Below are 16,645 nucleotides of genomic sequence, written 5' to 3'. Positions count from 1 at the left end.
AGATGATTGTGTCAATACCGTTTGTGAACTCGGAAGAGCAACTTGTGGATATCCTTACTCATGCTGTGTGTAGTAGGTCTTTTGGTGGCTCACTTGTCAAGTTGGGCATGTATGATATCTATGCTCCAACTTGAGGAGGAGTATTACCGTGAGTAATATTAAAAAGGGGATGTAAATATATTGTAAATATTAGAGTCCTTTATTAGAAATGATATATGTTTGTGTCCTTTATTGTTTATTGTTTCCTTATGGAATAAAGATTGTATCTTGTATATATTTTTAGTTATGTAATACAATGAGAATTAAGCCATAAAAAAATGTAGAATTATTAAAGAGACGGGCCATATGACCCACTTCCAACAACACCGATATTGTTCCCAACTTGGTAATTACTACTTGTATAATTCGTTAGGTGTGAAGTTTTATCACAAAAGGTCTCAATATTAGTTAGAGTGAGGTTAAAATATTTAAACTATTACTTATCTTTTACTACGATCGATGTGGGATTCAACATCTGGCTCAATAATTTTTGCCACATTAAAACTATTCCTATTATTAGCCACTGCGCAGTCTAAAACAGGCCTCCTGAATGATTGAATAAAGATTTTTTACCACAAAATCTTCAACTATATCCCCTCTTTCTAAGACCAATTTGTGGTTGGTATGCAGTAACTTTCTGTTTTACTTGTATCATGATAAAAAACACAACCAGTGCATATTTAATAACTTTGAAGACAATCAGTGGATGTTTAATAAACTAGAAGGTAATCATGCTAATACTTTAATAGTATAATACTCTTCTCAAGATTCACTACTCCCATTCTATGTTATACCTAACAGATAAAATGAACAAGAACAAAAGCAAGCATAAAAAAAAAAATAAATAAATAAAATAAAAAAACAAGCTACTTACACTTCTGATTTGAAGAAAAAATGCTTTATGGTCGGTATTTAGTGTTATCTAAAATCAACGAGGGGGCTATGTGCCTACATTATCATGATTTCACGAAATGCATGTCTTATTTAATAATCTATTTTCTGATCTTCTATGAAATAAATTCGATCAATCTCAACCACTGGTTTTATTTTTGAATACCAAACACTGCACAGCAATCAATAAGAGAATATACTATAAGCCAACCCAATACTTTTGCCTGTGTGGAAACTATGATCAATATTGTAGCTCTTAGTTGCTAAATTATTCTTTGCTGTGGGTGACCAATATTGGGATGAACTTTTGTGCCAATTGATGTTAAATGCATAAAATAAAGATAATGGAATAAATTAATCACCCATTACTTAATCATCATTTTCTAAATAGGTGCAGACGATCTTTATTTACATTTGGGGTTCAACAGGTGTTAAAAAACTCTGCACTTAATCTTCTGGGAGGTGGCCTAGGGGTTTAGTTTCTAGATAAGAAGGGATGCAATCCAATTTTCCTACCTCCATTTCTCTAGAAAACTGAGTAAATATTTCTATCAAAGTCTTCCGGATTAGATGTTGCATTCTTTTTTTTTTTTTTTTTTTAAAATTCAGTTTGCATGCTACAAATGAACATATGCTATCCTGCTTGGTCTGAAGAGTCCTTTGAATTCTTTTTTTTTTTGGGTTTACAAACTGGGCACAAAGCCAAAGAACAAGGTCAACAATAGAAAACTTATACCCTAGAGCTATGAGTCCTCCAAATACTTTGTTCCTGGATTAGTGATCAGTTTCAATAGTTTTAAATACCAATATAGAAAGATGACTTAAATGGTTCATCGGAGAAAATTGGGTCATTTGGTAGATATTTTATTCATTAAATATTCTTTATTCTTTTATAAATCCAGTTGTTTCAATTTAAATTATGTAGTGGTTGGAAAAGGAAGGGATATCGGGCAACATAGAATTAAAAAATTTAACGACCTATTGATTCTAATAACTGATTGAAGAGTTTATCAAGTTGGGCAGGTCTGGGTGGGGAAGTTCTAGCACATCTTCCTGTCTTTTTGTGTGAAATACGTCACAGAGTTTGAGGTATTGGATGTAGCTTTTTCAAAAATATACCAAATATTAAAATAATCAAATACTTTAGAATAGTTTTTATTTCCAAACACCTCTTCTTCCAGATTTGGTCTGTGCTTAAGAACATGAGTTTCTATAGCTAACATGCTAAATCAGGCAGGCAGATCCATAGATGTTCCTACATGTACGGGCATGTGCACGCGCGCACACGTATATAAGGGAAGATAAAATAGAAAATTGTTATTGACACTCCAAATTTCTAATTCTATACTCTCAACTTTTTATATTTGGAAAGAAAAATACACTTGTGAGACTTGTGAGGAATGTAGAATAAGATTTTTGAAGTGCCAATAACACTTCCCATAAAATATTATTGTATCATATTGTGCTTTACTTATACTCTGTGTGTGTGTGTTTGTGTGTAAAGTTTAGATCTGTATACTTCAGTTTGTCTATATTTCACCACAAGTGAACCACAATGGCTTAAAACCAATGTAATCAGGTAACCAATGTTGCGGTTTGGTATGGTTCGGTTTGCAGTTTAACTTGCATATAATACCCAATGAAAAATTCAAAGCTATTGCCGAAGTAAATATTAGAAAAATTTGTAAACTTATCAATTTAAAAAATTCATCATCAAACTATCAACCTTGGAGCTTAAATTTACAAGTTCACAACTTCAAATTTCTTAATCTCATAACTTAACAAAAAGTCTCTAACCTCTAACCTCATAAATCCTAGATGTTTGATAAAACACTAATATATAAAATATTATATATGTGTGTTCATACAATATTACATAGATTATGTATTTTATTAAAGCAATTTGGCTCCGTTGACCCACGTTTGTACAAATCAAAACCGCATATTAAACTGATTCTTATTAACCAATTGACGCTTATCAATTGTCTATTGGTTATAATTACCATCACTCAATTAGTTAATACAGTTAGAGAGTTAGTTACAAAGGGTATTACTGTAATAATCCATGTATTGTGGATACTACATAACACATTGTAAAGGAATAATTCAAGGTGTGAAATATAAAGCATTTTGAAATTCCTTCATCTCTAAGCTTCTATCCCTCTCTCTCTCTCTCTCTCTCTCTCTCTCTCTCTCTCTCTCTCTCTCTTCGTAACTTAATTTCTTAGTGTTATGATGGTATCATCGCCGGAAAGGCTCATCGCCACTCCGATCCTTGGTGACTTTTCCGCTGCTCTATTAGATTGTAGCCGTTCTGATATTTGGTGGTGCTTTTTCGCTGTTCTGTAAATCCGTGTGCGATTTTTGAAGACTCTGGAAGGCTGTTGAAGCAGTCTGCGTTCTCCGATTGTTGAAATCGATTCAGGTGACATCTTTCTTTCGATATTGGAAGATATTTTGATCATGGGTTATTGGGTTCTTAAGATTCTTGAAGAAATTGTATGGGCTAAGAGCTGAGAAATTTGCTGTATTTTGCTTGTATAACGTAATGTTCAAAAATTGCTGGTGAAGAAATAATAGTGAAATTGGAATATTCAAGAAAGTGTTCTTCTTTCTTGGTGATTATGGAAAGCGTCAATTGTTCTTGGCGATTTAGGAAAATGTCAATCTTTCTTGGTAAAGAGTTTCAATCTCTTCGAGTTTTGCAGTTTTTCCAATTGAAAAGAGTGTCAATCTTTTCCTGCTCATTACATATTGCTGCTTCTGTATTTGTGTTCTGATTCAAGATGATTACTTCGACTGTTAAAGTAGAAAATTTGTTGGAGAATGCTTACTATAAAATTAAAAGATGATAATTTTGCCAAATGGACATTTCAGTTTAAGGCTGTGTTGAAGGGTTACAAACTATTTGGTCATTTTGATTGTACTGATGTGTGTCCACCAAAGTTTGTCATAACTACTGATCTTGGAGTTACTGAGGAAGTTACTAAAGCTTATATTGATTGGAAGTCAACTGATATGGCTTTATTGAGTCTTTTGCTTGCAACTCTATCTGATGAAGTGATGGAATATTATGTTCTTGGATGCAAGAATGCTCATGAGGCGTGGGTGAATCTTGTAGATAGGTTTGTTTCTATCTCAAAATCACGAGTGAATTAGGGGTGGGCACGGTGCGGTTCGGTGCAGTTTCAAGTGAAACCGCAATTGAAATCGACACTTTTTTCGCTGCGGTTTTGAAGCCAAAACCGAAATGAAACCAAACCGTTTGGTTCGGTTCGGTGCAGTTTCAAACAGTTTAAGTTCGGTTTTTTAGAAAAAAATGTACAATTTAAAATATACACTTATTTACTCATAAGACGGTCTTATTTTCCTCATATATTAATTAATGAACATGCAACAAAAACAGCAACAACAATGCAGCAAAAACAGCAATAACAATGCAGCAATACTGCAACAAAAACAGCAGCAAAAATGAAAAAAAAAAAAAAAAAGTAGCAAAAAACAGCAGCAAAACTGCATAATCCACTGTTAGGGATATAAATTGTGTGAAAGTTAAAAGATTCTTGAGAGCAAGGCCAATCCGAGTACCATAAACGGGTGCACTTTCTTTGCTTAAACAAGTAAGATTTAGCGAAAGCTTCCCGGCCCAGAGCTACAGTTTCAACTCTAGAATACACCTGTCAAAAAGAGATTAAATCATATACCTCATAAGTAAAGGAGATGAAGAGAGATGTCATTTAAGAGATTGAAATAAGGCATGAAATCAAACGACATGATGAACAAAAATACTATCATCATGTGGATCCAACACCAAAAAATTTGATATGAGAAGGACCATTTACCGTGGACATGAGATGCAACAGCATGAAAGTAGCAGCTATGCCATCATTACCAAGAACAGTTGTAAGATGCCTCAAGAGAGATTCCCTGATCTCTTTCACCACGTTGGGCTTTGGCTGTAAGTTAGACAGGCATAGAAGTCCAAGTTTCCTGTGATTGTAGAGGAACAAGGAAGGAAGTCGTGAACTGCAAGTTTCCTGTGAATAAAACAATGGAGACGTGGTACCTGCACCAAGGGAAAAATGTGAAACAAAAAAAAAGTATAAAAATGTACGTACTTATGTATAGAACCAAACATGCAATTTAGTCTTTTCTTGTATATGGAGACCAACAATTACATAAATGCAAGATGAACCAATACCTTATTAGGGGGCAAGTGAACCAACACATCTTCGCTAAAACCATTTGTGAACTCATCTGATGCATCCTTGTCCTCTTTAAACTCTGAATCGAAAGTGAAGACTCCAAAAAACTCAAAAACCTCATTTAGCTTTAAGTCAGACTCCAAACAATCATTTATCTAAAAGCAACAGGAGTTTCATCAGCTTTCACGAGAAGAGAGAACAAATCTCGGTTCAACATTTTTCTATTAGTACAATTACTTGTCCAATGTACCTTAATAAGACAAGGAAGCAAATCCCTGTCGACATGAGGCTCCATAATCACACTAGAGCTGGTGTCCTCAGTAATTGATTGCTGAGATGGAGTAGGAAGGGAAGAATGTCCATTCTCTTTCTGGAAAACGAGAAGAAATTTAGTATGAATAAGTATATGTAGGGGAAAAATTGGATGGACTCGAATAGTGGTGCAAAATTGGATGACTAGTGTAGTTGAACTAATTAAAACATAACATTCAATATATGGTGCGGTTTCGGTTTTGGTTTTGGTTTTGGTGCGGTTTTGAAAACCCAAAACTGAAACCAAATCGTTTTCTTTGCTGCGGTTCGGTTTTGAAACTGAAATCATTTCAAAACCGCAAAACCAAACCGTTTGGTGCGGTCCGATTCGATTCGTTTTGGTTTTGGTTTTCAGTTCCAAGTGCCCACCCTTAGAGTGAATCACCTAAAGATTGAGCTGCATACTATACAAAAGGGAACTAATTCGATTGATAAGTATCTGTTGAGATTGAAAAATATTAGAGAGCAATTAAGTGTTGCAGGAGAGTATATCTTAGACAGTGATGCTATAATTGCCGGTTTGGCTGGACTACCAACATAATATACGATAATAAGAACTGTCATTCTTGCTAGGGAGTAGGGATATGGCGGACGGGTAACCGTGGTTATTTACCTATAACCGTTTAAACTTTTACCTGCATAACCGTTTACCCGTTGGGTATTTACATAAACGGGTATACCCATACACATAACCGCATACCCATTTACCCATAACCGCGTACCCGTTTACTTTTTTTTTTACCCGTCTACCTATTTTTTTAACAACTTGAAAATTAAAAAGAAATTTGTCATAATTTTCTTTTTTCTAACTACTAAATACCGTTATAAGTACATTTAACATGTATTTTTATATTAACGGCAATATTATTTATGAATATATGTGATGTTTCCCAATTATTTGATGGTCAATCTATTACAAGAATCATGCATGGTTGTAGGTTAATTAACATACATACATACATACATACATACATACATAGATACATACATCCATACATCCATACATCCATCCATCCATCCATCCATCCATCCATCCATCCATCCATACATACATACATACATACATACATCCATCCATCATACATACATACATACATACATAAATTTGTCATAATTTTCTTTTTTCTAACTACTAAATACCGTTATAAGTACATTTAACATGTATTTTTATATTAACTGCAATATTATTTATGAATATATGTGATGTTTCCCAATTATTTGATGGTCAATCTATTACAAGAATCATGCATGGTTGTAGGTTAATTAACATACATACATACATACATACATACATACATACATACATACATACATACATACATACAGACACACACACACACACACACACACACACACACATACATACATACACACACACACACACACACACACACACACACACACACCATCCATCCATCCATCCATCATACATACATACATACATACATCCATCCATACATACATCCATCCATCATACATACATACATACATACATACATACATACATACATACATCCATCCATCCATCCATCCATCCATCCATCCATCCATCCATCCATCCATAAAATTGTCGAACACTCTAATGCTTTAGCACATTCAATCACATATACGAAACATTAACTTAAACATCCATCCATCCATCCATCCATACATCCATACATCCATCCATCATACATACATACATCCATCCATCCATCCATCCATCCATCCATCCATCGATAAAATTGTCGAACACTCTAATGCTTTAGCACATTCAATCACATATACGAAACATTAACTTAAACATCCATCCATCCATCCATCCATACATCCATACATCCATCCATCATACATACATACATACATCCATCCATCCATCCATCCATCCATCCATCCATAAAATTGTCGAACACTCTAATGCTTTAGCACATTCAATCACATCCATCCATCCATCCATCCATCCATCCATAAAATTGTCGAACACTCTAATGCTTTAGCACATTGAATCACATATACGAAACATTAACTTAAACATTAGCTTGTTCTATCAACTATATTTTTCTCTCAAGTGAGGCATATATATATATATATATATGTATATATATAGATTATATGGCCCTTTATAACCAAATATATTTCGGGATACCAAACCTAGTTAGAAACTATTTGCTTTTTTGTTTTTTTTTTGTTTTGTTTGTTTGTTTGTTTGTTTTATTTTTTATTTTTTATTTATTTTTTATTTTTTTGGTGGTTTAGTTTTACATATATTAAAATAAACGGTTAAATGAGTACCGGTTTATAACCACAGGTAATACCCATAACCGTCAATTTAAATTTCACGGGTAAACGGTTATACCCATAACCGTAATCGTCAAATTTAAATGGGCGGATAACCACGGTCACCCATAACCAATGAGTATTTGCCCATCCCTACAAGGGAGTCATCAATTACTCTCAAAGAGTTTAAAGCCCAACTTCTTGGTGCTGGAAAGGAAATTGAAGGAGAAATCAATATGTTGTCTTAGAGTTTGTCAACCTTGTATGTGAAAGGGACTGGTACTAATCCTGGATCTTCAATGGTTAATGATTCTTCTTCTAATTTGCAGAATCATAGTCACATCCCTGCTACTACTAGTGGTGTTTTGTCACATGTTCCCTATAATGGTCTATCTCAATATTAATCTCCACAATAATTTCAACCTGATATGCAGTCCTCCCAGTTCTATTCCCCACCACAACCACCAGCTATCTTTTATCCTCCTGCACCATATGGTGTCGGTTTCTTTGGGAATTCTGGTTCCAATTCAGATACAAGAACTCAAAATTTGAATTCTGGCTTCAGATCATTCAATGGCTTTAACTCTAATAGTCAAAACAACTACAGGTCCAATAATGGATACAAGGGGAGGAATTTCAATTCTGGAGGGTACATGTAGAATTCAAATAACAATGGTTGATCTGAAAACATGGATGAATATAGTTATTGAATGCCAAATTTGCAACAAAAAAGGTCATACAACAGCAAATTGTTTTCACAGAAACACCAACAATGTAGTGATTGAATTTGTGGGAAGAAGGGTCATGCTGCTCTTGACTGTTATCAGAGAAGTAACTACACATATCAAAGTCAACCTCCTCCATCCTCAATAAATGCCATAAATGCACAACAATCATCATAGTTCATGCCTACTAATTAATGGATAATGGATTATGGTGCTTCTCACCATATGACAGCTAATGTTAATGGCTTGGCACATGTTGCTTGATATGAAGGAAATGAGAAGATTACTATTGGTAATGGCTCAAGTATATCAATAAAAAACATTGGTTCCACTACTCTTCATACAAAGGACCACTCATTATTACTTACTCATGTTTTACATGTTCCAAAGATTGCTAGAAGTTTGTTGTCTATTAAACAAACGTGTGATGATAACAGCAGTTGGTTTGTATGTGATGAGTCAAACTTCTTTTTATAGGACAAGAAGACAAATGAGGTTCTGTATCAAGGAAAGAGTAGGCTCACAGAGTTGTTTCAGATCCCAGTTTTCCACAGTGCTAAAGGTGTGCAGTCTATAGTTCCTACTACAACAACTTTATTTGGTCAATTGGTGAGGTCAAATGTGTGGCATCAAAGGTAGGGTCACCCCATAAATGAAGTACTGTGTTGTATGCTAAAACAATGCAGTATACCATATAATACAGATAATAAGCACAGTGTTTGTACATCATGTATTCAGGGCAAAATATCTAGATTGCCATTTCCAGAAAGAACTGAAAATGTCTGTCTCCATTTGATAAAGTTCATATTGATGTCTGGGGACCTTCTCATATAAAGTCTGTATAGGTATTATGTGTTGCTTGTTGATGAATATACAAGATACACTTAGGGATTTCCAATGTCCAATAAATCTTATGTCTTCTCTATTGTTGTAAAGTTTTATCAGTTTGTGTTAAACCAGTTTGGAGTCTTTGTCAAGTGTTTACAAATTGATAAGGGAGGAGAGTACATTAGTAAGGCTTTTACAAAGATCTTAAGTGATAAGGGAATTGCTCAGATGCTATCATGTCCATATACCCCTCATCAAAATGGAATTCTTGAGAGGAAACATAGGCATATAACTGAAACTTCAATTACATTACTCACTAATGTTGGTTTACCATTGGAATTTTGCCTGTGCACACTCAGTATTTCTTATCAATCGAATGCCATGCAAGTCTCTGTCTATGGTATCTCTTTATAATCTAGTACACAAGAAACTTCTAGGTTTAAAATCTTTGAAGACATTTGAAACTGATGTGTTTCCTTGGCTTAGGCCTTACAATTCTAATAAGCTTCAAACAAGATCAGTATTGTGTACTTTTCTTCGATACTCTCCAGGTTATAAAGGTGTCAGATGTTATAGCTTAGAGTCCAGGAAATGCATTATTTCTAGACATGTCATACATGATGAGATGGTTTTTCTTGGTAAACAAAGATCACAAAATCAAGTCAATGAAGCAGATAGTAACCAGCATGTTGCACACTTCCCAATTTTAGTTCCTATACCTATTACTCAGATTCCTAGTATTCATGAAGTTACTTAGATATCTAGTGAGAATGGTGGAGCTACATCTTCTTTAGTGAGTCACTCTGAGAGGTTAAGTTCAAGTCCAGGGTATCTTTAAAGTCAAAATAATGTAATGTAGGGTACATCAGGCCATACTCTTTCCACAACAAATGATATAACTCTTTTGCTTCATGTCTTCAGTCCAGAGCAGCTTCAGGTGATACTTCCATTCTCTTCACCTTTATCTTCATCTGTTACAGAACATACAAAAATATTTGGTTCTGTGCATCACAATTCTAGGATTCAAACAAGGTTACAAACAGGTGCAATTTCAAGAAAAAATTATGCAGCTTATTTAGCAACTTTTCCTGAGATTACTTCTTTAGTTATTTTTGATGATTTCTCGAGTGGTTTCTCATTCTTAGCTGATGTCACTAATATAAAGGAGCCTAAGACTTTTAAAACTGCTAGTGTCAAAACAAAATGGCAAAGAGCCATGCAAGATGAGTTTGATGCCTTAAAAGCACAAGGAACTTGGTGTTTATTTCCTCCTCTTGTTGATAGAAGCATCATTGGAAGCAAATGGGTATACAAGATTAAGAAGAACCTTGATGGATCAATTTCTAGGTATAAAGCAAGGCTAGGTACACAAGGGTATAGCCAAGAGCAAGGTTTGGACTACTCTGAAATGTTTAGTCTTGTGGTGAGACACACCACTATGAGAATAATTCTTGCTTTGGCAGTTCAATTTGGTTAGAATTTGAGGCAGTTAGACATTAAAAAAGCCTTCTTACATGGAGACTTAGAAGAGGAAGTTTATATGAAGTAGCCTCAGGGGTTCATTGATTCAAAACATCCGAACTATGTCTGCAAGTTAATTGAGTCCCTTTATGGCCTGAAACAAGCACTAAGAGCTTGGAATTCAAAGTTCACTAGTTACCCACCTACTTTGGGATTTGTTACATCATTATCAAATACAAATCTGTTTGTGAAGGAAGATAATGGGGATGTTATTATACTCCTATTATATGTTGATGATATAATTATGACTGGTTCCAATGCTTCAAAGATTCAATCAGTGATTACAAGCCTTGCTGCAGTTTTTTATCTTAAAGATACGGGAATACTCACCTATTTTCTTGGTCTCCATATCCAATACAATCAAGATGGATCTATATTAATCAATCAGTCTAAGTATGCATGGGATTTGTTGAAAAAGGTTGGTATGGAACATTCTAAACCTACATCTGCACCTTCCAAACCTCATACTCAATTGCTTGTGTTTGAAGGCATAACAATGACATACTCTACTCTCTATAGAAGCTTGGTGGGTGCTTTACAATACTTAATGTTCTCTAGCCCTGTTATTGCATACTCAGTGAATATGGTGTGTCAGTTCAAGACTTGCACTTTCATTTGGTCAAGCGAATTCTGAGGTATTTACAAGGTACTATTACATGTGGTTTGAAGTACACAAAGGGTGAAGATATGTCAATCACACCTATTCAGATTCAGACTGGGCAGCAGACATCAATATTAGGAAGTGAATAACTAGATATGTGGTGTACTTTGGATCAGATCATTACTCAGAGATATGCATCAATTTCTTCCCTCACCTCCTTATCTTCACTGTGACAACTTGTCAGCTCTTGCTATTTGTTCAAATCCTATTTTTCTTTCAAAAATCAAACATCTTGACACTGATTATCACTTTGTAAGGGAGAAAGTACAAAAAGGTGATCTACGTGTTCAATATCTTCCCACTGAAGAGCAAGTTGTTGATGTTCTAACTAAAGGACTACATAGTCCTGTAGTTGTAAAGCATTGTCACAACTTAAGCTTGGGTTCATAATCTGCAAACTCTAGTACTGTAGTTCGGGGTTGTTCACTTGCAGAATAACATTGAATAATTGTGTTTTTAGTTCCAAACTCTGCTAGTAGTATCCTAGCACAATTTGAGGGGGGCATATTAACCAATTGACACTTGTCAATTGTCAATTGGTTATAATTACCATCACTCAATTAGTTACTACTGTTAGAGAGTTAGTTACAAAGGGTAATACTGTAATAATCCATGTATTGTGGATACTATATAACACATTGTAAGGGCTTGTAATAATTCAGGGTGTGAAATATAAAGTGTTCTGAAATTCCTTCCTCTCTCTCTCTCTCTGTGTGTCTGTCTCCCCTTCTTTGTAACTCAATTTCTTAGTGTTATGAATTCTTCCGGTCTCATTTGGTTTTATAAACCCAATGGACAAAAATTAAAAAAAAAAAAAAAAAAAACCAACGAAACCAAACCAACCAGGGCAATTTATATTCAAAAATAAAATCCTAAACTGCTTTACACGCTATGAGCAGAATTGGTTTATACCAAAAGATAGATTAATTAATAACAATTTTGAAAAAATTTAATTAAACTAGCCTAGTCGAAAATGAAACTCAAAAGGTAGATTCAATCAAGCTTGTTGATAGTAAATCAATAACGTCCTACATCAGATATAAATTTAAAAGGACAAGAAAGAAAACATAAAGGAAGCTCAATTAATCACCTCATGACATTTTAGGTAAGACACAATGTACTTTCTTTTACAATTATAGCATTACATAATAGGGATCTACTTTCTTTTACAATTATAGCATTACATAATAGGGATCAATCTTATCCATTAAGAGAAGGTTTATAGTATCCCTTTCAGTCCAACATACGTAAAAGACTGTCATGCCCCAAAAACGGGCACATAACATTGCCACACTCTATCAGTAACGTAATACTATAGTGCTAAAATCTAGCACTACATTCCTAATAGAACGTAAGGCTATTTGAGGGGAAGTAAGATCGTTTATTTTTAAGCAGTATGGAAGCAGAAATCATTTTGGTAAAACGAAGAATAAAAGGGTAACTAAATTTGGATAGTTTCTTTTTGTCATTAAAGACGAAGTTTACAATTTACAACAAAACCAACTCTTAGGTACGACTTGGAAAGTACAAACCGCTAAGTTTGGCTACAAAAGATTCCTTCAAGACGGTGGGAATCAAGCATATGTACAAACAAAAACCTGTGGAAAGTCAATGAGCGACTGAGAAGTTGACAAGTAACAAATAACACTTATCCCGACTTTAGTCCAGATCATCTATTTGCAGGTGCATCGGTCCTGTAATAAAGTAGGGGTGAGCATCACAAACGTTCATCGCTCCCCTTTAAGAAGTCCACCCCAGCTAGGCTTGAAAATAGTACGCGACACTACATATACTATAGGAAAATGATTGATGCACAACAAAAGCTTTGTTAGTTTTGAAAATAGATTGTATGCTCACACAATTTCCATTTAAAAGGAAAATAGGGATCCCAATAAATCACTACATGCCTGATGACCGGTCTAATGACCAACTACCCTCTTATTTGGACTAACTCCGAACAAACATACTTATGGTAAGGTGTAGCGAGAGTGTCCTTTAATGCCCTACTCTTAGATATCCTAGTACCTCTCTTAGAAAGGTAGCGATACTAATCCCTTCGTAGTAGCCCCTCCGGGTTTAAGGGATCGAAACCCAAGGCAGTCGCTATACCCCCTTCACTCTCAAGTCATCACTTTAATTTGTAGCATAAAACAACATACATATCATGATATAAAAAAAAAACCATTTTCCTCCTGGTTCTACCACAACAAAATCTATGTAGCTTTCACATGCATTCGTATATTTACATATACATACATGCACAAAATTTCATAACTAGGGTAAGTGAGGATCCCTCTACCAGGTCTCCAAACCAGGCAAGCAATATTCCTCACCAATACCTCGATTAAACGCAAGCACTGCGAGTAATTGGAATCCCTAGTTCAACAATTACAATATGTCACTATATGTCCATATTTAATGACAAAACTTTATTCCCATAACAACAACTATTTTCGCAGTTCAATCTCTCGTATGAAATCAGCGGCTTTGAGGTTTGTTTTCCCATAAATTCAACAAATCTTTCAAGCCAAAACATAATCCATCAATAGTACAGCTCACTTCTTTCATACAAACGTCCTTTAAAGACCAAATTTAATGAATTTTGAGTCAAACATCAAATTTCTCTAAATCTCATCCATATGAAACTTGTACAAAATCCCAGAAATTTGACAATATGTAAATCTTTACCTTAATGTCTCAGAAATCGTTGTCCAGTTATCAAATAGGCTTCAAAGCCATCAAATCGTGCAAGAACAAGCTTGAATCGAAAATTTAAACCTAATTAGTCATAAGCCCAATCTGAACAATTTATTCAAACCTAAATAATAATTCCTCAAAATTTATCTTAGAACGTTGAGTTTGATTCACTAAACATGTAGGCGGAAACCGTTCCTCAATCAGAATCCCGGATTGAAAGTTACGAATTTCAAAAGATTAATAGAAATTTTCTTCTCTGCAAAGGCTTAACATGCATGCTTGCATGTAACCATGTATCTCACCACATGGTCCAACCCGTGCACCAGTTGGTAACCAAAACCAAAGGAATGAAGTCCCTATTTATAGGGGAAAAGGCGGCCACCAATGTAATTCGATTGGATGGTGTGACGGCAAGGATAAAACCAATGGACCTATCTAGTTCTTCAACAAGCTCCTGCTAGGTTTGGGAGAAACTTATTCCATGCATGCAACACGTATTGAAATGGTCTGTAGCTTAGTCATCAACATGCCATGCAAAGTTGACAACAAGGCTTCTTGATAATTCTTATAAATTAGCAGCATGGTGGAGCTTATCAATATATAACCATGAATAACCTACTAGGTTCTCTTGCGAAAGGTGGCTGTCAAAATTGATCTACACGTGGCTAATTCCATCACTTGTGGTTGCCATGTGTCCATTATTCATTGGTCCAACATGTAAATCACCTTAAAAATTCATTCGAGCTCTGAAAAATAATCCGAAAGATGTTACAAACTCGTAATGATGTCCACTTTCATCTTTTTACCTCAAAATAATCTTTGAACTAAAGTAAAATTATCACCCATTTAAAATGAACTATAAATTATAAAATTTGAAAACACTCCAAAATTCATAACAATACTTTCTAAACATTTTAAAATTTCAGGGTCTCACAAAAACACTCACAAGAAGTCCAGCATATAGTTATCAATTTCCAAACAGAACTTTGAATCATGATCAATTCCAAAACTCAAATGTTATGCGTAATGTAAAAATTGGAAACATCATGCTTATAGATATATGCGCGTAAAATAATTCAGACAATGGCATCTGTATCCTATGTCTAGATAAAGGTCATTTTGAGATTGCTTCTGTAGGGAGAACTAATGCTCATAATGTTAAAAGAATCCAACCCCAGCTCATTAAAGATCCTACACAAATCTAGAGAATTCTAGCACCAAAGTCGGTGCATCATGCATGCATATCAATATGCTAGACAATTCTAGCATTATTATCTTATTCAGTCGGTTAGGTTTGTTGCAATTACAAAAATCTAGAATCACCACAACTTGTAGCTAAGATGAAAAGAACCTAATTCAACCGACTTAGTAAGTCGGCTGTGCTTTTGTATAAGTAGGTGAGGTGCTAAGCAAAGCATGTAAGAAACCAAGTAATCAAGCAAATAGGAAACCACGAGAGAGCTATGTAAGAGAGTGAGTAGTCTTGTGAAGAGTGTCAGTGGTCTAGAGTACGTCTCTAGAAGTGAGAGAATGTTATAGCTTCTAAAGTATGTTCTTGAAAGTGTGTTGTAATATTTCGTGAGTGTGATACAAGTAATTTGTTTACTTGTTTTGTCTCTCCAACACTTATGTTAGAGTTGGGTACTCTAATTTTCCTCAACACATAAATGCTTTTTCTAGAAGACAAGTTCAAATGACCCAAAAGCACTACCAGGTTTTTCTGCCAAATGATGATGGTAGCGCTCGTAGTTAGCAGAAAGCACTTTTAGCCGTTCCATAAGCTTTCCCAGACTATAAATGTTAGTACTAACTCCTTTCCACATCGCCACTGATTACTATCTGAATGGATTGTCACTGTATTACTCTAGTCTCAAGCAACATAACCTGATAAGAAAACATAACCATACACAACAAATGCATATTCCTAATACAATGCAGCAAAATCTACAAACCCAAAACTTTACAATCGTTTAATCCTAATACGCAGCAGGAAAATATACAAACACAAAACTTTGCAACCGTTCAAGTAATAACTCTGAAAAGCTTTAGAAACTCTAATAATCAGTACTAGCCCAAACCCTAAAACATAAACCACAAGCCTTGTGGGAAATATAATAAATAAATAACTTGCATCCAATTAAATGTGCTATTACTTATTAGAAAATACAAATTCATTACCTTTACACTAATTTCAATCAAATCCAATGCAATGCATCCACCGCACTCTGATCGAACAAAAATGGCTACGCCGAATCATCCGAGCCACAAACCTACTGCCCATGTACAGAAAGAAATGCAAGAAAATACATAAATATCAAAAACCATCACCAAACTAGAGGAAATACTTTCAGTAGATACACATTACAGGAATACAGTCACTGCACAGACGTGCATCTTCAGATACACATTACGCCATTTAACTAAGTGTTTACATATATGTATATATACATTATATATATATATATATATATATATATATATATATATATATATATATATCTCTGTGTGTG

The sequence above is a fragment of the Pyrus communis genome, chromosome 2, assembly GCF_963583255.1.
Source record: "Pyrus communis chromosome 2, drPyrComm1.1, whole genome shotgun sequence".
NCBI lineage: Eukaryota > Viridiplantae > Streptophyta > Magnoliopsida > Rosales > Rosaceae > Pyrus > Pyrus communis.
This window is presented reverse-complemented; position numbering follows the sequence as displayed.